The sequence below is a fragment of the Apodemus sylvaticus genome, chromosome 7 (assembly GCF_947179515.1).
Source record: "Apodemus sylvaticus chromosome 7, mApoSyl1.1, whole genome shotgun sequence".
NCBI classification, from domain to species: domain Eukaryota; kingdom Metazoa; phylum Chordata; class Mammalia; order Rodentia; family Muridae; genus Apodemus; species Apodemus sylvaticus.
In genome coordinates this window covers 100,999,966-101,025,901 of record NC_067478.1, presented here as the reverse complement: position 1 = coordinate 101,025,901, position 25,936 = coordinate 100,999,966, and the positions used below count along the sequence as shown (strand labels likewise).

At 38.8% G+C, this 25,936-nt stretch overlaps 1 protein-coding gene across 1 annotated transcript in view; it reads left to right on the top strand.

The window, feature by feature from the left end:
* Positions 1 to 25,936, top strand: part of Arhgap32 (Rho GTPase activating protein 32) — a 237,638-nt gene that overhangs the window by 186,138 nt on the left and 25,564 nt on the right. The window lies entirely within an intron of this gene.

Genomic DNA, 25,936 nt, shown 5'->3' with positions numbered 1-25,936 from the left:
TGAATCCTGAAGCAAAGCAAATATGGTCATGATGTTTGCTCTTAATGTGCTCTTGGGTTTATTTTGCAAGCATTTTACTGGGAGTTCTTGTGTCTCTATTCATTTTGAAAATTGGTCTGTGTTTTTTCTCTGTTTTCTCTGTTTGTTGTGTCTTTCTCTGTTTTTAATATTTGGACAACACTCAGATTCACAAAAGGTGAATGTGATGGTGTTCCTTCTCTTTGTATTTATGGAACAGTGAGAAGGACTAGGGTTAAGTCTTCTTTGGAAGTCTGGTAGACATCAGTGGGGAATCTTGTGAGTTCTGAGATTTTGGGGGTGAATAGGGGAGAGGAACTTTTGCTTTCCAGTATCATTGATGTGGATCTTTTAAAGTTGTTTTTAATCTCTTAATCTTAGGGGGTTGTATGTATCTTAGGTTTTTTTCATTTATATTTTCCAGTTATTTCAGAATATGGTTTCAAATTATTTTCTAATGATTGAATTTCATTGGAATTTATTGTTGTACCTCTTTTTTATGTTTAATTTTGTTAGTTTGGGTATTCTGGCTTTTGATATAGGATAACACTTTATCAATCTTCCCCCCTCTTAACCCTTCAAAGAGACAACACTTTGGTTCATGTCTTCATTATCTTGTTATTTTATTAGTCACCATTTCATTATTTTTCCCCCTGGTATTTATTATTTCTCTCCTTCTGCTAGTTTTAGATTGGTCTTGATTTTTCTATGGTTTTAAAGTGCATCATTATGTTATTTATTTAGGCTCTGTGAATTTTGAACCTAAGGATCTATATCTATAAACCTCCATTTGTTTGTTTTTGCTGCATCGCAGTGGCTCACTTTCACTTAGCAATATTTTTATATTCTCCCTGACTTCTTTAGTGTCATCTTGTCATTCAGGAAGTTGTTATTCAGTATCTCAATTATTTATGTAGTTTGAGGTTTTATAGAAAATAGATAAATGATATTAATATTTGTTGTATTGCACTGAAATCTCAACTTGTTTATATTTATTAAGACTGGTCTCATGACTAGAATGTGGTCCACTTTAAAGACTGTTAATTAAGCCTCAGAGAAGAATGTATATTCTGTAATTTTGGGGTGGAATATTCTCTGTTATGTCCATTTCATGTATGGTGGAGTTTAACTTTGAGGTGTATTTGTTGATGTTTAATCTGGTTGATGTACTTATTGCTATGAGTGGGATACTGAAACTGCCTATCATACTGTGTTAGAGCACATCTGTCCTGTCTCTCAGTATTTGTTAAAGACATTGGGAGCTCTAACATTTAGTATACAAATACTGACAGCTGTTGTTTTTGCTCTTCTCTTTGTTATTACATTGTGGCCTTTTAATATCTTTTGTTACTTTGGGTTTGTAATCGACATCATAAAAGCCTGTTCCCTTGGTCCCCGCTGTGCTGTGTGTCCTTTCCCTCTGTCTGTGTGTCCTTTCCTTCTGTCTGTGTGTTCTTTCCCTCTGTCTGTGTTGTTGCCACTGACTTTCCTGGGGCATCTTCTAGTTGGATTTTTAAGAAAATCCCATCAGGTAGCCACTGTCTTTCAACTAGAGAGTTAGGACCATTTACAGTTAAGGTACTTGGCTAAATCCTGTAATTTTTATGGCTCCATTTCCTGGTTGGTTGGACTGTCATTTCTTTTTAATTATTTACTGCAGTGTTGGCTTGTTGGTCATGAATTGCTTTAGTGCGTGCCCTTATTTTCCAGCCAATTTAAAAATACGACTGTGCTAGACACAGCAATGTGGAGTATTTATTCTTGGGGTTCAGTTCCTACACCACTCAGAGGAGCAAAGGGCCTCTGTAAGAGCAGCCCCAGGATACCAAGCAAGATGAAGAAGGATTCTGAAAGTCGGTTCCTTGTGGCAGCAACAGGACATAGCAGCTTTTGCTTATTAATTTCTCTTGATGGTTGTCTTTGCTGGGCTCTACCAGTACAAACTGAACGGAAGTCGAAAGCATGCACACCCTTGTTTTATTTACAGTCTTATCAGGATGGATTCAGTCTTTGCCCATTGGGGAAATTGTTACCTGTGTGCAGTTTCATAGATGCTTATTACCAGACCAAGGGACTTTTCCTCTAGTTCTGTTTAGTTCAATGTTATAAAAGTAGTTGTCAGATTTTTTAAAAAGCCAAGTTGTTAAGGTGATTTTTATGAGTACAACACAAAATGTCATTTCTTTGGCATTGTTTCATCTGTCTTCTTGTGTTGGAAGCTAAAATTTTAATAGTCATTACATCACAACTTGGATAATTTCAGTCAGAGGTGTTCTTAAAACCCTAGTTTTTAAAACCTAGTTTAACACTGGCATTAAAATTATTTGTATTAATAACGTATTTTCATGTTTTCAAGGAAAAGTAATGCTTTTCATAATAATCTCAGAAGCCTTTACAGTTGAGAAAGTTAATCACCTGTAAAAAGGTTTAAATTCACAGAATTGCAAGTCATTGTTGATTTTAAATGGTTAGTAGAAAAACAAGTATACCTTCAACAACTAATGGTTTATCTTTTAGAACAACTCAGAGTTGGCTTAAGGAAATGTGCATTCCTAATACAGATTGGGGGGTGATGCACATTCAATCAGCCTTGGGCTTGTTTCACACTTTAAAACTGTCTTTGCCTACAGTATAAACAACTCGAATGTTCTATTTATTTTTAACATTGCCATCTGTCACTGTAGGAAGCCAAATCGGAAAGATGCAGCTATAGTTTGAGTCTGAAAACTTAAAGCTCCCTATATTATTATACAACGAGGGCAATGGGAATTTTTTTCCCTTTAAAGCTGTTTTTTTTTAAATCTTTTTATTGTGTTCAGTAATTCATGTGGATGGAAATGAAACTAAGTTATTGTGTCCTGACCTAGACAGCAAATAGTCATAGTGCTTAAGGGGAAAAAGGTACAAGTTTGAGAGAACAGAAAGGGAGGAGAAGCAGAGGATAATGGGAGAAGCTGCAGCTGTGTCCTGAGGGGAGGAAGCGCATCTCCTTTGGGCTTGTATTGTTGGTGTTCTCTGAGGAGCTATTGATATCTCTTACCAGTTTAGAAACACTCTCAGCTGTTGATTCCTCTCTTCTCCTGCCCACATGACTTACATTCCATGGTACTGTCTCCCCATCTTGGGCTCTATTCTGTTCCCTCTGTTCTCTTCTGTCTATGTATGGGTACTTTCTATTGACCTGTCCTCAACTTCGACTGATTCTGCTTTCTGCTCTGGATAGTTTTCTCTTAAGTTTATGTGAAAAATTCTTCAACTCTAATGTCATAGCTTCATTACCACTATCAACATGTGTGATCTTTTAAACATTATCTCCTTGGTGACATTCTACGTCTGTCATATTATCTAACCTTATTTGTGAGAGAGATGGGGTGGGAGGCAGAAGAAGAAGCATCAGGACTAGTGGGAAGCAGAGTATGCGCCTGTTGGTGTTGTTCCTTCAGACATAGCACAGACATTACCAGCCTCCAGAACAAATATGAAATATCCCCAAGGAATGTAAATATTTAATATATAAGAATGAAATTAAAGTATACTTTTGATGTATGAGCTTCAAAACACAACAGACCAGGGACCCTGACTGAAATAGTTGGACAGAAATTTTTAAAAAGCCTTCAGTAGTAGTTTTAATACTGTGATTATTTAGCATATTTAGCACAGAAATAGTACTGAATTCTCTCCTCGAGCCTATGACCTATGTAACCACATGTTATGTATGTATGTATGTACGTATATATGTATATATGTATGTATGTTATGAACTATAATAAGATCAGATCATCTGTCAGCCTTCATCAGAGACACTTCTTCTTGGAGTAGCAATTAACACAAAGACCCAGCTGATCAACATCAGCAGAGAACAAAAGACTGTTCAGCCCTAGATTGGACATATCATTTCTCATGCTAAGGCTCAGGCATCTTAGCAGAAAAGAGGTCAGAAAGATTAGAGGTGGCAGATGACATCAAGAAAAATATTTTCCAGACCACACATATGAACTTGCAGTGTTTGTGACATCATGCATTAGACCTGCACAAATCCCTGCATAGAGGGCAGGAGGGTGGCTGTGTAGACACTCCAGTAGCTGAGCAGATAGTAGCATTTTATGGCTGCTATGAGAGGGAGAATCCTGGTTTGTTTGGTGTTTTTAATCTGGTAGGCTGACTACACAACAGAGCAGGCCCAAGTCTCAAGATTATCTGGATCTCATAAACTAAGCCACATGAAGAAAAATAATTCTTTTTATAGGAATCTGAAAGTTGGATGCAGTGGGCGGGGAGAGGTGAGAGGGTGATAAGGGGAGGTGAATATATTCAGAATGCATTCTGTAGGGTCCGATGCCTTCCTGAACTCTGCAGGCGTCCGCAGCACAAGTGTGCAGACATCTATGGAAGAACACCCATGTATATACAATAGATACATCTTAAAAAAAAACAAACATTGCTTAAAATTCTCCAAGAAGTAATAATTCTTAAAAATCTAAAAAAGGAAATATAAAAAAATGCCAATATGAAGCAATAGAGAGTTAGCAAAGCAATTATAGGTAAGTTAAAGTAGAAAGAGATCTGACTGTCTGTGCTGGACCTTGAACCAGGGTCTCGGGTATGCTAAGCAAGTTCTCCTAGCTGTACTTCAGTTTCCTGTTCATTGACTCCTGTTATTTAATCCCCAGGCTAGAAACAAGATCTAGGTAGTTGATACAGATAATTATTTGGTTTAAAACCATCTAATACACCACAACTTATTTCTTATTGTACATACTTAATATTTTAACCTGTGTCTACACCATGGTACATGTATGGAGGTCGGAGCACAGCTGGCATGAGTTAGCTCTTTCCTTCAATCATGTGGTCCCAGGGATGGAACTCAGGTCCTCAGGCTTCGCAGTGAGCACAGCTACCTGCTGAGTCATCTCTCAGGCCCTGACTGTGGTATTTATAGGCCATGGTGGGAGAAGGAGCCTCTCTAGAGGCCCTATAATAGGCTTGCATCGTGTATTTTTGTCCTCTGTTTGGTAATAGCCAGTTTCATTTTCCTGTGGTAGAGATCCAGAAATAGCTTAGCTTTCATTTTAGGGAAGAACTTTATAATTAAGCATGTAACTGGTGAGATCTTTACATTTATTTAAGAAGTAATTTAATTTGATACCATACCAGCCTGATTCAGTAGTATAGTTTTGAAATTAAGAATAAAAGTCTTCATGTTTGTTTCTTTGTTGTTTGGGGTAGTGCTCAGAGTGGAGTTCAGGGATTTGGCCGCATGTGGGTCAAGGACTGTATCCCAGAGCAGCATTCCCAGCCTGCAGTGTTGGATATATTTGTGTTTTGAGAGTTTCAAAAACACATTTTGTTTATACCTACCCCTTCTCTCCGTAGCTTTCTTTTAAGGCAAAATTTCCTTGTATTCTTTTAAGAAAGTAGTCTTCTAATATCTTGCCTTCTTTGTTGTTTTACTTGTGCAGTTGGTAATTACAGTTATTTATTTCTTTTTGCTCTTCCCTCCCTCTCTCCCTCCCTCCCCCTTCCCTCCCTCCCTCCCTTCCTCCCTCCCTCCCTCTTTTGAGTTTCCAGCTCCTTTATTGGCATCTTCTTTCAGAGTCACTTTAACTGAAGTGGCCACATTTCCTATTGTATTTGGAATGTTATCTTGAATATTCTTCCTGCTGCATGCATACACACACACACACACACACATGTGAGACTGATACTTTAAGACTCTGGTTTCTGGAGTCTAACTTCTTGAGTTCTTTATATATATTGGATATTAGCCCTCTATCTGATGTAGGATTGGTGAAGATCTTTTCCCAATTTGTTGGTTGCCGATCTGTCCTCTTGATGGTGTCCTTTGCCTTACAGAAACTCTGTAACCTTATGAGGTCCCATTTGTCAATTCTTGCTCTTAGAGCATACGCTATTGGTGTTCTGTTCAGAAACTTTCTCCCTGTACTGATGTCCTCAAGGGTCTTCCCCAGTTTCTTTTCTATTAGCTTCAGAGTGTCTGGCTTTATGTGGAGGTCCTTGATCCATTTGGATTTGAGCTTAGTACAAGGAGACAAGGATGGATCAATTCACATTCTTCTGCATGCTGACCTCCAGTTGAACCAGCACCATTTGTTGAAAAGGCTATCTTTTTTCCATTGGATGTTTTCAGCCTCTTTGTCGAGGATCAAGTGGCCATAGGTGTGTGGGTTCATTTCTGGATCTTCAATCCTGTTCCATTGATCCTCCTGCCTGTCACTGTACCAATACCATGCAGTTTTTAACACTATTGCTCTGTAGTATTGCTTGAGGTCAGGGATACTGATTCCCCCAGATTTTCTTTTGTTGCTGAGAATAGTTTTAGCTATCCTGGGTTTTTTGTTGTTCCAGATGAATTTGATAATTGCTCTTTCTAACTCTGAAGAATTGAGTTGGGATTTTGATGGGTATTGCATTGAATCTGTATAGTGCTTTAGGCAAAATGGCCATTTTAACTATATTGATTCTACCGATCCATGAGCATGGGAGGTTTTCCCATTTTTTGAGGTCTTCTTCCATTTCCTTCTTCAGAGTCTTGAAGTTCTTGTCATACAGATCTTTCACATGTTTGGTAAGAGTCACCCCAAGATACTTTATACTGTTTGTGGCTATTGTGAAGGGGGTCATTTCCCTAATTTCTTTCTCAGCCTGCTTATCCTTTGAGTATAGGAAGGCCACTGATTTGCTTGAGTTGATTTTATAACCTGCCACTTTGCTGAAGTTGTTTATCAGCTGTAGGAGCTCTTTAGTGGAGTTCTTTGGGTCACTTAGGTAGACGATCATGTCGTCTGCAAATAATGATAGTTTGACTTCTTCCTTTCCAATTTGTATCCCTTTGACCTCCTTATGTTGTCGAATTGCCTGAGCTAGTACCTCAAGTACAAGACTCCAGAAAACCGAACAACCCTATTAAAAAATGGGGTACAGAGTTAAACAAAGAATTCTCACCTGAAGAACTTCGGATGGCGGAGAAGCATCTTAAAAAATGTTCAACTTCATTAGTCATTCGGGAAATGCAAATCAAAACAACCCTAAGATTTCATCTTACACCAGTCAGAATGGCTAAGATTAAAAATTCAGGAGACAGCAGGTGTTGGAGAGGGTGTGGAGAAAGAGGAACACTCCTCCACTGCTGGTGGGGTTGCAAATTGGTACAACCACTCTGGAAAGCAGTCTGGCGGTTCCTCCGAAAACTGGGCACCTCACTTCCAGAAGATCCTGCTATACCACTCCTGGGCATATACCCAGAGGATTCCCCACCATGTAATAAGGATACATGCTCTACTATGTTCATAGCAGCCCTATTTATAATTGCCAGATGCTGGAAAGAACCCAGGTATCCCTCAACAGAAGAGTGGATGCAAAAAATGTGGTATATCTACACAATGGAGTACTATTCAGCCATTAGAAACAATGAATTCATGAAATTCTTAGGCAAATGGATGGAGCTAGAGAACATCATACTAAGTGAGGTAACCCAGACTCAAAAGGTGAATCATGGTATGCACTCACTAATAAGTGGTTATTAACCTAGAAAACTGGAATACCCAAAACATAATCCACACATCAAATGAGATACAAGAAGAAAGGAGGAGTGGTCCCTGGTTCTGGAAAGACTCAGTGAAACAGTATTCGGCAAAACCAGAACGGGGAACTGGGAAGGGGTGGGAGGGAGGACAGGGGAAGAGAAGGGGGCTTACGAGACTTTCGGGGAGTGGGGGGGGCTAGAAAAGGGGAAATCATTTGAAATGTAAATAAATTATATCGAATAAAAAAATTTAAAAAAAAAACAAAAAAAAAAAAAACAAAAAAAAAGACTCTGGTTTCGGCTAAAGAGTTTTCAAAAGCAGTGGCTACTCTTCTAGAAGACTCAAGTTTATTCCCCAGCATCCACATGGTGGCTCACAGTCCTATGTAACTCCAGTGCCAGGGGGATCTGATGCCTTCTTTGGGCCATTGTGGGCACCAGCCACACACATGGTACACAGATATACATGTAGGCAAAATACTCATAACAGGAATAAAATTCAAATGATGATTTAAACAAGAATAATGAGGTGAGGTGATAAAATCAGTATCTTTTTTGTTTGTTTGTTTGTTTGTTTGTTTTGAGACAGGGTTTCTCTGTGTAGCCCTGGCTGTCCTGGAACTCACTCTGTAGACAAGGCTAGCCTCGAACTCAGAAATCCGCCTACCTCTGCCTCCCAAGTGCTGGGATTAAAGGCGTGCACCACCACCGCCCAGCTAAAATCAGTATCTTTGATGGAAGAGTCAGAGGAGTGTTAGACTTGAGGTAGCCTCTTCCCTGAAAACATTGTAAATATTATGTCAAGATCGTATTTCTTATGCTGCATCAGGAAAAAAACTCTAGAAAATTGATGATGCTTTTCCCCTCCTTTTGTTTACTTTCTCTTCTACTTTATGCAAGGTTGTATCCTTGTGAATAATGCATATTTGAAAACAGTTTTTGACCTGTAATTATGAACAAGAGCTGTTTCCATTAGAGACATCAAAAATATTTCCTAAGCTCTCACATTCCCTTTAAACTGTAAGGAATGGGCCTCTAGATACACTGCCCTGATTAGTCCTTGGCTCTCAAGAAATCATTTCAAATTTGGGTTTATTCATTAATCAGATTAATTTATTACTTTGTGTGGTGCTAGAGTTCTAACTCCAGCCTCATTCATGAGGCCAAGTACCTTATCATTGAGAAATAATAATATCCCAGTGCCCTGGCAAGTAATTACTTAGGTGCATGCTACATGTGTAGCTGAAATAGAACACAGCAGATGGAATTTCATCCTTGGGGAATTGAGAAGGAGCTATGGGGGGTGTGAATAAGTCAGTGAGATATATGGTATAATAGGTAAGTGCTGTGGAGAAAAGTTCAGCAGAGAGGAGTTCAGAGAATGGGCATCTGGAATATTGTTCTTATGGGGTTGAGGTTACAGGAGAGGAGTGTGTTCAGGGACGCAGGACTGCTGGAACATCACTTTTGAACAAAGACCTGGAGGAGATGGGGTGGGAAGATGAGCCTATACCCAGGGAAGAACTCCAAAGAAGGGCCGAGGGAGTATTAAGGTGGAGAGCTGTCTGCATTCTAGCTTGTAAAAGTGCCAGCAGGAGGGACAGGTAAGCTAGAGAACAGATGGAGTCCAGAAGGGAAAGGACGCCTGCCTGCTGTCCATCATCCCTGGACCTAGGTGCCACTGCGGGTTGGCTGTTGTTTGGGAATCTAATGAAGAGTGTAAGAGCAGTTGCTTGAGCTGATGTGCTCTGCAGAAAGGGTGATTTTGGTGACTGATTCAGAGTGGCTGTTTTGGGTGACCAGGCAAGAGGTGATGGTAGCTTTGACCAGTGTGGGGGACATGAAAGTGTTTAGAAAAGTCTTTTGATTCTGAATATATCTGGCCATAGTTCAAAGAATTTTCAAACACACCGTGAAAGCTTTGAATTATTCCAATAATATTTATAGTAGAAAGTTAAGAATGTAGCAAGTTGCCTCCCCAGTGAATTCTCTTGGCCTCCTACACACACCAAGGCCCATCTGACTCCGTTTTTCACAGTCAAACAGCTCTAAATGTTGTGTTAAATGTGAAGGAGAGTGACAGATGATTTCTCTTTTTCCATAAGTGATCAATAGTTGACACAATACAGTGCATTTTTCAGTTAAAGGTACTTGCAAATTTTTGTTTTGAAATGTCTTCGAAAAACTTGCAAAAATAGCACAGAGAGATGCCTTGTCTTTGTCACTCCCTGAGTTGTTACATCTTACATAATAACTAGCTGTGCAGCACATTATGAAAAGCAGGGGATTGATGTCAATCAGCACAGTTAACCATAGTGGAGACTTCACTCCCAAATCTGCCAGCGTTTGTACCCTCTCCTGTGTACCTCCACACGGCAGAGAACAGTCTCTGGGTTTAACAGAGAGCTGCTGTTGTGAACTCTTCAGTTCTCTCACACCTACATAAACTTTTGTGGATTATTCTTATTCTTACCTCTTAATATTTTGAGTAATGTAAAGGCCTGTGGATTGTACTGGATGCTAACAAAGTGGCTTTCTATGCTATGTTTCTTCTGTTCCCATCTTGATTCTTTGTGTTTGTGTAGAGGGGGCGTATATGACTGGGCATTTGGGCAGATGTGTGCACACCCTTGCATGCACGTGGAGCCCAGAGGTTGATTATCTTTCTCAGTCACCCTCAACCTTATTTTTGGAGACAAGAATTTCTCACTGAACTCAAAGCTAACCAGGTCAGCAGGACTGTTTGGCCAGTGAGCACCAGGTGTCTGCCTGTCTCTTCCTCCCGTGTGCTGGGCTTACAGACAAGTATACCACAGCAGGCTGGGTATCTAAGTCAAGTATTCATGCTGTGAGACAGGCATTCCACCTCCTGAGCATCTGCACCGCACCCTGCCTTTGTTCCTTTCCCTCCTCTTTTCTCTCCCTTGCCTCCCTTTGCTATGTTTAGTATTGAACAAGTAAATGATTCGGGGAGGGGGAAGGTGTTTTTAATTTGAAATTAAAGAAGACACTGTTTTTGTCATGAATAAGTCTCAGGAGCCTTACATCCTTTTCAATAAAACCCCACGTCCACAGCTTTTCCACTGCAAGGAAGTTGACTTGCCTCACTTGGGATTCTCTGTGCCCTTTTGTGTTGTAAAACTAAACTAATTCACTCTGGCTTACCATTTAGCAACAGTTTTATCTTCAGAGCTCTGTTCAGACAGGAGGAAAGAGTAAGTGTGTAAGTGTAAGCAGAACTCTCACATGGAGCCGGCAAGCGCTGGGTAGGCCGGGTTTGTCCCCCTCTGAAGAGCTGTGCTGCTCTGGCACAGTGCCCAGCCTTCCTGCAGAGGCTTCCTCAGTTGTCAGATCAGATAACAGCATCAGCATTAGAGAGTGGACAAAGATTTTTCTAAGTACTGGAATTTTGTCTGGTACCTAGTAATGATTTTGTTGAAGAAAACATTTTGTATCTGACAATGAAATTTTAATTGGAATTGGTAAAGCCTCAATTGGAACAGGAAGTGTATCGGTGTTTTCTAGTTAATTTTTTGAAAAAAATTTCTGAAAAAATTCCAGTTCAGTAGGGTTAATGTAGGGTGAGGATTCCCTTCCAAGTGTAGTACTTGCGCAGATTACTAATGCCGATGTTTTGTGAATGCCCATGCCCATCACTGCCTGCTGAGTGTTGCCTCCTTTGCTGGTGACTGTCTTCAGTAGAGCATAGGAGCACCATAGAGTCAGTGAGGAACTGAGCCTCGCACGGTGCCTTGAAAGGTCATTTTGGAAGTACTAGATTTTCAGTTCTGAGCAAACTTGCCTTTTCCCTAATACATGCTTAATTGTTATTCTCAGAACTTTTCATGCAGAGGATGTATGTGTAAATGGATGTCTTAAAACATGTTAGTAGCCCAGTGGTCACAGCTTAGTATCAACCAAGGTATTGAAAGGTTTGTTCCCCCAGCCTGTTGCAATGGATCTTATGACTCGGCCTTTTACTAACAATACTTCCTACTTGGTTCCGTACCTTTCTTGTTTTACTTTGGCTTAACATGCCTCCTTTTTTCAGGCACAGTGTCCCCACCCACTTAGCAAACACAAATAACTGAGTAGTAAGTACCTGGCAAAGCATGAAGGGCACAGTTGCAGTTTCCTAGGGCTGCTTTCTGACCAGGAAACGCTCACCTGTGGGAGGCTGCTGGGTGGAGCCATGCTGGTGAAGCCTGTTCTGCAAGTGTGAGCATAAGCTGGGGCGTTCCTGTGGTGTGGCGAAGCTGTGCCGACTGAGAGACCAGGATTAGGCTTCTGAAGGCAGAGCTCTCACCGAGGCTGGCTCAAACAGAGCTGAAATCTGGCCAAGAGCTTCTGAAAGGGGGACCTGAAAACGGCTGGCACCTCCACGGGTGGTAGAGACCTGGCCAGGAGCCCTCTGGTGCTGGGTAAGGTCTGAGCTGTTGTGATTATGTTTGATTTGTAAGCTGTTGTACAGAATGCACAGCTACCGTTGCCTGCCGAGTCTACTGCTAAATACAGTCAGGGAGTAATTTTAAATACTGATCTTAAAACTTGCATCACAGCAAGAGGTAAGGAGATCACAATCCGTCATTCAATATTTCATTCAAACTACGTTTGCACTAATTCCTTGGAGGTATTGTTAGATCACATTTGATCTAAGAGAGTATGTGATTCAGCATTTATCTGGAAATTGAATAATAGCAATATTTGTCCTATTTGTAGAGATGTAATCACTTCTTAAAGTAATGTTTGTCAGTTGTACTACACAGATATTATTTTTCCAGAGATTTTTAGGAAATACTTACTTTTCTACTATTTCTGGTCAGCTTATTTGGAAATGCCTTCTAGACCTGAGTTAATATAACAGAGATTTTCATCATTAGACAGTCATTCATGTGAGTGAGTGAGTGTGTGTGTGTGTGTGTTTCTGTTTCTTGTGGGTTAATACTATTTTGATGTTTGATTAGAGGGAAGATCAGCAGGGCTGACTTAAGACTTTAGCAGGCTCTGGAAAATCTGCTTGGTTAGCATAAGTTAAGTTACCTTCTGTCTGTCTGTCTTCCCCATTCCTGCCAGCGTTCTGCTCCTGCCAGCACTGTCCTGCCCAAGGACCAGTGTCCTCACTCATGAAGGACTGTGTCTCCTCAGAGACTGCATGGCTAGTGCTTATATGGTGCTTTGATAGAGCATTTTCATAATGCTATTTCACTAGCATAACATGGAAGGAAGTATTTTCTCTAAAACACAAATCAGCCCAGTTATGTTTTCTTTTCAAGATTGACCCACCATTGCTTAAACTGTAATCAGTATTGTAATTTTCAAAACACTACGTGGAGAAGTTTCAGAATTTAGAGTTCTTTTTCATAGACAACTTTAAAAAAAAACAAAACACCTGTCACTCAGTCAAAATGACTGAAAGCACAACTTTTCGCCTTTCAAGTATTGGATAATAATGTTTTGTATGCAGTAGAAGAAAGCAGAAATCTAAGATTAGCTGGAAAATTGCAGGAGAAAAAAGCAGAAGCCATCCTATATTTGACTGACCCCCCCCCCCTTGACTACCCCTCTTTGGAGGTGTGAAGCCAAATTTGACTCAACTTGGTCTGAAAAGCTGAGTCAGGTTCCTTGTCAGTCATGTTCAAGGGAAGATCACCAAAGTGTTCAGATCAAAGGGGAAGAAGTTGGAATGGGGAAAACAGTTCCTACTTCCGACGCAGGGCTAATGCTTGACACCTGTCATTCCTTGTAAGGTAAGTGGTGGCTGTTTGGACTTTCACTCTCTTCATTGTATCATGTAGGTTCTAATAGGTAATATGCTAAAGATCCCAACTTTGTGAATGAAGGAGGCAATTTTTGCTTTTAAAGAGACTTACTGTAAGTTGCATACTCTCAAAATACCTCTATTTTTAGAACCACCCCTTTTACCTTTTGCTGTAAAACCTTTACAGCCCCAACCCATCTATGGTAATACCGGTGCTCCACGCCGATCTTCACAGCCCGAAAGACCTCACAGAGGCAGTGAATGGAGGCCTGTGCCTTTGTCTAGTCAAAGAGGAAACAGTATCTGGGAAAGACGGTTGGAGTTTACGTTTCTAAAATTTTGTTTCCTAGAAGTTTATGTAGTATTTTGGTAGACCTGTGACCTTTGATATCCCTGAATCCCTAAAATATGGTTGCTATACTTTAATCTGTGTAAGAATGTACATATTAATATATTTCTTTCTGAAATCATACCAGCCAAATATACATCCTAGAAAAATAAGATCCCAAGCAATATTACACAGGTTTAAAAATCTGTAACCTGTATATTATCTCATTCTGGTGTTAAAATACATTCAGCATCAAGGACTTTATATCTATTTCAAGTTTCCTCCTACTTGCTTCTGGTAAAATGCAAATCTTCCTTTTGTTCCACTTTTAGAAGTGAAATTAGTCATAGTCTTTTATATAACTGAGTTGGTAAAGTCACCAAGTTATTAACAAAAAACACACACACACACACACACACACACACACTTTGCTTTTGCAAAGAATTAAGGAACAAAACCACTCATGTATATTTTAGTTTATAATTGAATTTAAAAAATAAAAACAAGTGTCAGTGAGCAGGGAAAGAACCCTACAAGCTTATTTATATCAACCTAAAGTCCCAAAATCTAGATTTGAGCTTCTGTGATATTTCTGATAGGAGTCATAGCTCCCAGGAAAATCAAACAAGCAATGTAGATACCAAGAGTTTTATCTAATGTTATGACATTTTCTCAGGGAATATAGTTTTAAAAGTCCTGTGTTGTAACTGTATGTTTTATATCCTCTAGTGAACGACAGCAGCCTAATGCTTCTTTTGTGTCATTTGTAGGCACAATCCTATTTAAATATCCATATATTTTAGGCATGCCATACAAGTGCCTTGTGCTAGGTGTAGAGAAGCCAGTTGACTGTTTTCTGCTTAGTTTTTTTCATGTGAGCTGTTCTTTCTTCTTTCGCTGAAAGATACTCTTTTGAAAATCACTGCGGGCCTATTTTCTAGAGCCTTTAGAGTCATTGATTTGCTTTCAGGTCAGCAGTGTCTTTGAAATGGCTCCTCCTCTCTCTCTTCAGCAAATGAGAGCCTATTATATAACTGTCAGAGAGTTATTACTGCCAGTGTGCCATTTTAAATCCAGCATGCAGGACCTGACAGGCATTCCTAGGATACCTGGTTTCCTCCCTTTGAGGTTGGAATGTCAGACATCACTGTGAGGACTGTGCAGGCTCTAGATATTATCTCTCTGGCAGCTTTCTCAGCTTTTACCTGAATCAGTTACAGAATCATGTGTTTTCATATTTTCAGAATTGTTAATCAGTATAGAGCAAAAAACCTAAAACCATTCTGTGTTTATTTGTTTGTTTGTTTAACAATAACATCAAGAGCATGTTAAAAACTGAAGCTCAGCTTACTCAGAGTTTTTAAGTTTGTGCTTGGGGAAAAATAAGGGAATGAAACCCAAAGCTGGACAACTGTTTTATTCCTGATTTCAAAAATAAAAGCTAAGTTCGGTGGTTCCTGCAGAAGACATTAAGGATTTTGACTTTTGAACATCTACAAAACCCCAGAATTTTGTAGGTAAAACTTACCATTCTTTTTTGCTGCAGTAACCTACTTCTTAAAACCTAGGCCCAAAGTTAATGTATATGGAGTTGGCCAACAAAAATCATAAAATAAATGGTATTTTATGCTTGTCTATAAACTTAGAAACAAGATAACCAGTAGGTTTATCATATAGTATTCTTGATTTCAAAATAGAAGCTAACTTCAGTGGTTCTTGCAGAAGACATCAAGGATGATCAGTTTTATACCCGGGCTCTAGAAAGCGATGTGTGTTATACAAGGTGGCTATATAAAGGCTCTTCCCTCTCATTTCAGGCATCCATGAACAAAATAATTTATAAAGAACTAAACTCAATATACTAGACATTAAACTATAATTTTAGTGGTAATTTTTTAATATTAAGTTTTATACTATCCTTTCTCAAGATGATTTAGGAAGCTCCCCCTTTAAAAGAGAGCTTTCTAATTAAGTTTTAGATAGTGTTTTTGATAAGGTATTTAAAACATAAATATTTCCCATAGACTTGAGGATTTTTTAATATACTGTTTGATGTTTGTGTTCCCACAGAATTTTATGTCTGGGGGTACTTTTATTGAAATCTAGATTTGTGCTGCCTAGAGAAGCATTTTATTATACTATTAAACTAAGATTTACACACACTGTCTATAATCTGGCAAAAATCATCATCAAAAACATATCTTCATATTCTTGGCCCAGTACTTTTTCACTAGCCTAGCCTATAAAGGGTTTAAAGTCCCTAGTCTGAAATGCTTCAAACTCTAGACGTTCTGCACCAAAATGATGCCCCAGTGAAAAATTTTATACCAGACCTTATGTGACAAGTCAGGTAAAATAGGGCATACTATAACATTATATAAAATTATCCACGACTGAATATAAGGCACAGGTGGAACATAAATGAATTTCATGGCTAGGTTTGGCCCCCTCTTCTTTTCTTTTCCATGAATATATGAAAAAATTATATATCCAAATTTCTATTTAAGTATAGATATGTGTGTCTGAATTTGAAAATATTAGAAATCTAAAGCACTTATGATACCAAACATTTTATATAAGAGAGCCTCAGATTGAATTTCTCTTATTATTGAAAAACTATAAAAGCTTTAAATTCCTTGGTTATTGGCTCAAGTATGTATTTTAAAATATTCAGGTAGAATGACTAGCATTTTAACTAAGTGCCAATTATGTAGATACAGAATACCAAAGAAACTGAAGAGACCTGAGATATGGGTGCTAGGTTATATTGATAATATATTGCTGGTTATGTAGAAAAGAGGAAAGGCATTAATGCCAGTGTTCTTGTAACCCTTGACATAACACATAGTGGGGAAGTAACCATTCTATTTAATATTTCTGTCTGAATATAAACTCCTAAGAGTGTAATAGTGATTAGATCTGTGTAACTCATTTAGGATACAGTGCTAATAAAAACTGAAAGTAAACTCATTAATATCTCTATGGTCCTGACATAGCAAGCACTCCATGAACATTTGTTGTTCTGTGATAACTGGTTAGGATTTCTTCTCCCTCATAGTGTCTTACAGGTCTAGGAACAGACCTGCACAATGTATCAGAGAAAGGGTGGACCAGAACACTATAGATATGGCTTCTGGCTTTAATTGTTAAATTCTGACTCTCCTCCATCTGGTATCTTTACCTTAAAAGACTATGGAAAATCATATAAAGCTCTTAAAGGGGTTTTGAATTTAATTCACCACTTTCATAATTTTAAAATAAAAAACAAGACAACTAAAATTCATCTTAGTAGATATAGCAAAGTAAAGGTGATCATATATTTATTTTATACTTCTTATCAATTAAGAGCAGGAAAGTTCTTCACATTTGTGGTTTCTACTCAAAGTCTCAAAGCTACTCTTAATGGTGAAATGTAAAAAACAACCAGATTAAAACCAGGAGCATGATGACCATGTAAAAACACTATTTCTTTCTTTCTTTATTTTTTTTAAGATTTATTTATTTCGCTGGGTGGTGGTGGCACACGCCTTAAATCCCAGCACTTGGGAGGCAGAGGCAGGCGGATTTCTGAGTTTGGTGCCAGCCTGGTTTACAGAGTGAGTTCCAGGACAGCCAGGGCTGCACAGAGAAACCCTGTCTCGGGAAAAAAAAAGATTTATTTATTTAATGTATGTGGGTATACTGTCACTGTCTTCAGACACACTAGTAGAGGGCATTGAATCCCCATTATAGATGGTTGTGAGTCATCATGTGGTTGCTGGGAATTGAACTCAGGATCTCTGGAAGAGCAGTCAGTGCTCTTAGCCACTGAGCCATCTCTCCAGCCCTTTCTTTAATTTTTTAAGATTATAACATAATTGCATCATTATTGTCTTTGGCTTTTGGAGGGAGCATTGGCAAGCCCAGATGAGAGAGTTTCATTTAAAGTGTGTTATGTGTAGTTATAGACAGATTTGCAGGTATTGTGTGTGTGTGTTTGTTCGTTTGTTTTGGTTAGTTGTTTTAGGTAGATACTTAGTAGTATGACTCCTTCTGACTTGCAGACAGCTTTGCTCTTTTTTTTTACTCTTCTCTCTTGTATTTAAGATAAACATTTCTTAGAGATTTAGTTAAATTAGAAACAAATGAGAGGACTGGAATGGAAGAATCAAATCCAGATTATGTCTGTCAGTCTAGAGGAGAGACTACTGTCAAATTATTAGAATAACAGAAGCTGGGCCAGAGCATTGGCTTAGCAGTTGAGAGTCCTACTCTTGAAGAGGACCTGGCTTTGATTCTGTGCACCTGCATTGGTCAGCTCAAAGCCACTTTCTCCTCCTGTTCTAGGGGAACTGAGTTCCTCTTCTGGTCTCCACAAGAACTGTACACATGATACACATAGAGGCTCACACACACATATACATAAATAAGAAAATTAAATGAATCTTTAAGAAATAATGGGGCCAGCATGGTTGTTGAATAAAAGATAATGTTTGTTAAGTTTTCTGCTCAGCAATAAGTGTTTTAGACTTAAAATTGTTCACTTGTGATAAAAATCCTAATATATATTTACTATTGTTAGTGTTTTATAGATGAATTATATTTATCCACACTCACACAGCTAGCACAGAGGCATGTTTGGAATTTTAGAAATCTTATTATTCCAAACTATGTTAATTTTCTACATGAGATTGTTAGACAACGTAGTTTAGAAAAAAAGATAACATTTAGAATAGCAACAAAAATTGTAACAATTCTGAGACTAGCTCTAACAGAAAATATGTAAGACATTCATAAGAAAAGAAATTGAAGGATATAAAAGGACCCTCAGTAAAGGGAGAAAAGGATTTTGTTCATATCTTAGGAGATTCAACATTGTAGTTCAAAGAGTTTTCTTAAAAGGACTGGAGTAAAGGGAAGAAAATACTACGTTCAAATCTTAGGAGACTCAACATTGTAGTTCAAATAGTTTATTTTTCTCCAAAATAATCTAGAATTGGGAGCAGATTCAATGACATTTCCAAAGGTTTTCACCCTGACAAGTTGATTCTCAGATACCTATGAAAGCGTATAGGACTACAAACACAGGGAAGTTTTAAAGAGTTAAGAATAAGTGAAGGGACTTATTTTTATTAAGTACTACAAAAAATTAATACTGATGGCAAGTGAACTCACAAACAGAAGTAGCTTTACAAATTAGTAAACACAGGGATATTTAATTAAAGGGAATAGAAAAATTGATAATATATATGAAAGAGAGCTGTAAAATGTGACATGCTGAATTTTTGTATGGGAAATGATATGTTTATGACTTGGGATGAAGAAAAACGCCATAAAGTATTGGTGTTATACCTAAGGACATGCTTTAATTTGTCCTTAGACATGCAATAAGAAACAAACTGCAGATATGGTAAAGATTTTTGTGTGACATATTCAACTGACATTTGTTTTCAGGTTATAAAAGAATTAACACCTATCAGTAAGAAAAATACAATCGAACAAAAAATAAGTTATTTCACTAAAGAGGAATCTGAGTCACTAGTGAAGCCAAGTGCCTACTAAACTAGCAACCATAGGCGTGCATGTTAAAGGCAAGCACGCTGCAGTATTCATGAGTGGTGGAAGAAAGAAACAGGACGGCCATAGGTATGCGGAATGGCACGCACATCGTGGAGTGCAATAGTAGTGCACGGTAGGGACTGACATTCTAGAGATGCCACTGGTAAACTTCCAGTGAGGTTGCACTGCAGCAGTGCACTGTGTAGGAAAGCAATTCTGAGCATGGGTGCCAGAGGAAGCCTCTCACTGCACCCGGGAAGCTCGTACGTAGCTTAGTGCAATATCGGTTAAAATTAATACAAACTCTAGCTGATAATAGGATAATATAAGTAGAAATGGTGGTGTATACATAAAAGGGAAGATTAATACAGTAAAAAATTAATAAACTGAGCCACAAGTACCAGGGATAAATCACAAAATATATAATGATACAGAATTTTTGATATTATTTCATTCCTACAATTTTAAACATACAACATACTTATCTGAATTATTTGTGACTATATACAGATCTAGTTTGAGTAAAAACCACTGGTGAAGATAAAAAAACACTAAATTTGGAATAAAGGTTTTTCATGTGGAGATAATTGGATTAAGGAGAGCCTACTGCTTCAGCAATCAATAGTGCTTTATTTCCTAATTAGAAACAGGAAAAAATGTATGTGGGCAAATAATATGGCAATATGCTAAGCTTGGAAAACCTAGATGATGGATGCATGAATATTCATATTACTTTGTTTAATTTAGTGATTCTCAACCTTCTTAACGCTGTTACCCTTTACTACAGTGCCTCATGTTATGGTGACCCCAACCATAAAATTACTTTTGTTGCTACTTCATAACTGCAATTTTGCCACCCTTATAAATTGTAGTTTAAATATCTGTGTTTTCCAATGATCTTAGGTGACCCCTGTGAAAGGGCTGTTCAGCCCCCAAACGGGTTGACACCCACAGGCTGAGAACCACTGGTTTTTAACTCTTCTGTAAAATACAATCAAAGTTAGGTATCAAATTTCAAACTATCTACAGTTGATTCTAAAAAACATGTCAGTTTCCTTGAGAATATTGTATGTATTTTGATTATATTCACTCTCCTTTCTCTGAACGCTCCCATATCCACCCTCTCCAATTAACCCAACTCTTGGAGGCAGAAGGGCAGGGGGAAGAGTAGTGGGGGAGAGACTGGTTGGGGGAGGGAGGAAGAAGGGGAAGAACTGTCTTCCTCCCCCACCCCTCTGCTCCTTCTCCTAATTTGTCTTCACCCCAGTAATTACCGTTTATGATGCCCAACTAAAAGACTTTGAATGGAGTTTCCCTCCAATGTGGGAACAGTGTCCAATTTGACTCCACATGTTAGAGAGTAAAAACTCCAATTCCAGGAAGGGCTACTTTTCTTTGAATTTTCTTTTAAATTTTGGAGGGGTCTTGTACATTATCTCCTCGCAAGTATTACAAGCTACTGCCAATACTCTTGGCTGCCTTCCAACACTTGATGATAAGACCCTGTTGCTGGAAACATCTCATACATTAAAGAACTCTCCCTAAATGGGACACAAATGTCATATTCCTCCCCAACAAAGCTTGAGGATTATCATAGTAGAAGGTAGAAAGTGTGTAAGAGCCAAACTTAGTGGATAACTTCAAGGAAACTGTTTTCTGGACACAATAGGGCAGTTGCACGGATGAACTTACAGCACTTTTAATAGTGTATCTAAGGCCTGCACTAGCATAAGCAGACAGAAGCCTACAGAAAGTCGGAAGGAAGGTGTGAGTCTCCACCCTGTCTGAGGCCCCGTGGCTATTTGATAGCTGCTGGGAGAGGGAGAGTCAGCTTTCTTTCATAATGTGACTCTGGTAGGTTGGTAGGTTGATCACACTCCAGGGCAGGCCTTAAAATTTGTATTTTAGGTTTTCTTTCAAAGAACAGAATTTTATATTAGCCTATCAAGGCAGTTTAGTAATGATCTAGGTAAAATCATTGCTATATATTCCATGGTGTGTGTGTGTGTGTTGCTATACTTAAGAAAAGCAAACTTAAAAAATTACAAATAAAAGTTAAAATCTTTTTAAATTTATGTAATAGAAAATATTTAAAATCCACAGTTGAGACCCAGAATCCTTGGTATAAAGAGACTGACTGTTTTAAGACAGCCTAAATATCATGTAGTAGTTACCTGTATTTCTCTTCCCCACTGTTGAGTTTCTACTGAATGTTACCTAATCTGTGTTTGAGAGCAGAGAAATACGTAAGGATTAGAATACAACGTGTGAAATGCCTCTGGATTACAAGCATTACAAGCTTTATTTATGTTTATAAGTTCACTATATCTCCAATTTAATCAGGATTATCTCCACAGAGTGTGTGTACCAAAAGTATCTCCCCACCAGCCTTTCGTTTTACCTGCTTGACTCTCTGAATTTGTTATAAATGTTGCAAATAATGACTGTTCAAATAAACTTAATGCTGAGGCCATTTTCTAGATACAAACCTGCTTCTATATATATTACACACTCAGAAATTACACCAAGCCCAGACTTGTTTTGTTAGTCTAATAGATACGTGAGAACTGATTTAGGGAACTCTAGGTGAAGTATGGGAACTCAAGTCGGCTTTGAGACTGTTTGGGAATTATGGCCATGTAATTAAAGACCTCAGTGTCCCACCTCCTTGTCAGAGTTCACCTGGCTTTACAGAAGTGGCTGTCTTGAGTATCTCCCTATGAACTGGTAATTGCTATCATAAAGATTTACCTTGGCAAGTAGACTAAGTCCTGCTGCTAAAGCTCGTAACAACCTGGAAGACAGGTCTGGTAGGTTTGCCTGGTTTATAAAGATTGCAGATAGAAAAATCACTGTGCTAAATGATATGGAAAAAATTTAATATTGTGACCTACGCTGCATTTTAAATTCTGGAACAGGAAATTTGGATATAAAATGTGATTCATTGTAGTGATATCACTTTATACTTCTTCTGAGTTTTATTGTTCTATTGCCTCTGGTCTGTTTGTGGACCTTGGCCCTCCCTTCAGTCTCCCTGGCTGCAGCAGGTCACTGTGCTTCTCTAGGGATGGCTTGTCAGCGCTTGACCACATTTGCAAGCAAATGTTCCTTCCTCAGCAGCAGGCTTTCAGCAGAGCTGAGAGTTTTATTTTTGCATTTCAAGAAAGTAACTGGTAACATTGGGGAGGGGTGGGGACATTTCTTCTATCGAAAGCGAGTTCCTTTTGGCCATTTTAATATGTAAGAACTGGGAAGAGAGTTTAAGTGAAGAATACTAAGATAAATGAACAATTCAGAATTGTTGCTAGAGAGTTGAATTTGAGATAATTAATTTGAGCATTTTGCTAGTTTCTAACAGCTACTTTCTAATCCAATGTGATTAGTCCATATACTGTTACCATCATGAATATCTATTATTTTAGACCTCGTGGTAGGATATACATTTCAAGAAGGAAACTTGCCGTCCCCTCCTACTCCCACTCGCAGGACTGGATATCATGTGATATGTCAGTAATGGTTCTGAAAAGGTAGCAGGAATGAGGTGACCACACAGTGAACACAAGGAGGGCCCGTCTGCTCATACTGTTTCCCGGACCCTCGAAGTGCAAATGGGGCCTAGAGTCACTAATGGCATCTTCCGATGGCTTAATTTTGAGTTTTATTGCACCTTTAATCAATTAGACCTTGTATCACTGTTTTAGAGAAAATAAATGTGCACATTCTTCACCCTAACTGGGGAAGAAAGCCACATTGATACACCAAGTAGTAGGGTGAAACAGCCAGTGCCCTGAAAGACCAGCTCAATAAAAACTATACTCTGAATAATGGAGTTTATTGTAATTGAGAGTTTGGTTAAAGGATCATAATTGTAAATTCATTATTAATTAGTTGTGGTATTCAATGTGTAATTAATTCCCATAGATGACTAAGTATGATACAATGTTTCTAGTAAGAAAAGAAAGAGTAATTTTCCCTTTTCTACTGTTGAGGAGCTCAGTTCAATGTACAAATATGCATAATAAAAATAAATCTTAAAAAGAACTATATGTGTGTGTGTGTGTGTGTGTGTGTGTGTGTGAATTTAAGTGTTTGGGAAAGATATGTACATTACTCATAGTTTTTATATGATAAACTAATATATCTTACTTTTCAAACTCAATTTATCTTGGAGCTTATACAATATCAGTAGAGTCTTTTAAAAAAATAAAAAAGTAGGCTGGGTATGGAAGTGCATACCTTCTGCACTTGGGAGGCAGATGAATCTCTTGAGTTCAAGGCTAGCTTAGTCTATACACTGAGTTTAAGGCCAGCCAGGGCTACCTAGTAAAACTCTGTTTTCCCCACCCCTCCCCACCCCCCAAAAAGTGCAAACCAATAACTCCATGTGAGTGTAAAATGATTTATTCAGCCAAGTTCTTATTGGACCACTTTTGGCTTTGTGACATATATACTGGTGGTTTTTTGCTTTTGCTTTTTAACATCATCACCTGTTTTAACTTGACTGAGATAGCCAGTGAGTTCCCATGACATAAAGCCTATACTCTCTGTTATGGCCTGTCACTTGTAACTACATTGCATACCTGCACCCAACTGTCTCTCATAGCTTCTGTCTCTGATACATATTCTTTGGAGACGTTCTCCCTGACCATCCTGTCTGCTGGAGTTACTCTGCTTTCAAGTTGTGTTCACCTCATCCTACCTATTTTCTTATTAGCCACTTTAAAAACAACCTGGCATTTCCTTGGTTGTCATACTGCACTCTGCTTCTCATCTGGAGTACCTGGAGCACAGCTAGAGTCCGTAATAGGTGGTCCACAGCCCAGGAGGGAAAACAGAGAGGTTGTGGGTCCCAGTCCCTCCGTACCCAGGCACTGCCAGCACATCACTGAGAGTCAGGAACGAAGCTTCGGGGTCCACACTTCTGTCATGGCGTCCACGCGCCAGGCAGGAAGGGGAAGGCAGTGCCTGGATTGGGGGCAGAACTTGTTCTGATTCAGAGTGAGTGCCTGCAGAGTATGGAGGGGCTAGAAGAGAGAAGGCCTTCTCTGGGAGGTTTAGGCATGGCTCTCCCCTGAGATGATCCTTGATGAAGGGAAGATCCTTGTTTGCTCACACTTTATTTGATGGCAGATGTGAATGCATGAACCTTACTCAAGGTGAACCCAGGACTAAATACCTTTTGTAGGAGGAATGCCCGGGGAGGGAAGCTGAAGGCTCCCTTGGTTTATCTAGATACATCATTAGCATGGAGAACGGAAGATTTTTATGCTACTGTGATTGATTGCCATGGTCCTCAGCGTCATGGTTTCATGTTTCAAAGCAGATAGAGGTAGGCTCCACTCCTGTTCTCAGTTCTGAGATTCCTGGGGTTTGACCTCATTCACCCTTACCATTTCTCACGCCTGTCTGGTAACTAGGTCTACATTTGCTGTCTTCATTTAGGTAGTACCATGCAGATGCCAAAGGCTTGAGCATTAGCAAATGGCCTGGTTTTGAATCCTAATTATTTAATCCTAGCATGTTGTTTCCATCTTGTTCTCAGTATCCTCATCTAATATTGGAACTAAAAGGCTAACCATATGGCTCAGTGGTAAAAAGAACTTGCCTCACAAGCCTGTTAACCCAAATTTATGTAAACAGATTGTTTGTTTGTTTTGTTTGTTTGTTTTTGTTTGTTTGTTTTATAAAGCCAGGTGTTGTGGTGCATGTCTGGAACCTGGAATACATAGACAGTGACTAGAGAATAACCAGGAATCTCATGGACTATCTTGAATACAAAATATGGCAAAAATAATCAGAGAGCCTGCCTGCCTCAAGAAGGAGTACACTCACTCCAAAAGTTGTCCTCTGTCTTCCATGCATGGCAGTAAACACAGTAGTAACTATAAATTAATTTATCAAGTTACTAGCAGCTGGGGGAAATAAACTCAGATTAGCCTATTATTGTAACTTATGTCACAGACTCTGAAGCTAACCAAATATACTATATTGGTGAACATGCCATTTAATTTTGCAGCAAAGAGCTTCAGATAAGAAGGTTTGTAATTTTTGCAGGCTTATAGCACATTAAAGGTAGCACCAAAATTATATTAATGATTCTAAGTAAAAAGTATCTTGTTTTGAGTCAAGGCTCATTGTGTAACACTGCCTGGTCTAGAACTCACTGTACAGACAAGGCTGGCCTCAGAGTCATTGATCCACCTGCATTTGCCTCCTGAGTGCTAGAATTAAACATGTGTTCATCATGACTGGCTTCTAAGTAAAAATTTAACATTTAGTGACTGTGCAGATTTGTCCATTGAACCTTTGCAGTATAGAGTGACTTGTTTGCTCCAGTTTGCCCAGAATTTTCCTGGGCAAAGCAAAGGAAGACTCACGTCTCAGGAAAGCTCAACCAGGGTACTTGCCTTGTAGTCTGTGAGAAAGATGCTTTCATCTTGTAAATAGTTTCCCATGATAGGAAATGAAGGATGACCAATACTTGATCTGTTCTAGAACGGTCCATTTGGGCTCTGAGTGGCTCTAGGTAACACAGAGCTTCTCTGTAGTTTACATCTCTTCCGAATATAAAAGATGGGGAATTGCTGATTAATCTATAGTAACATGACTTGAGTAATCATGTATGTATACAGAGTAGGGAAAGGCCTTGGGAAAGAAGAGTCTTCAGTTCACAGCTGATCTCTGAGCTTCTGGTGTTTGCTGTGTGTTGAGTAAGTCTCCCTGCAGGTTGCATTTCTTAGCAAACACCACT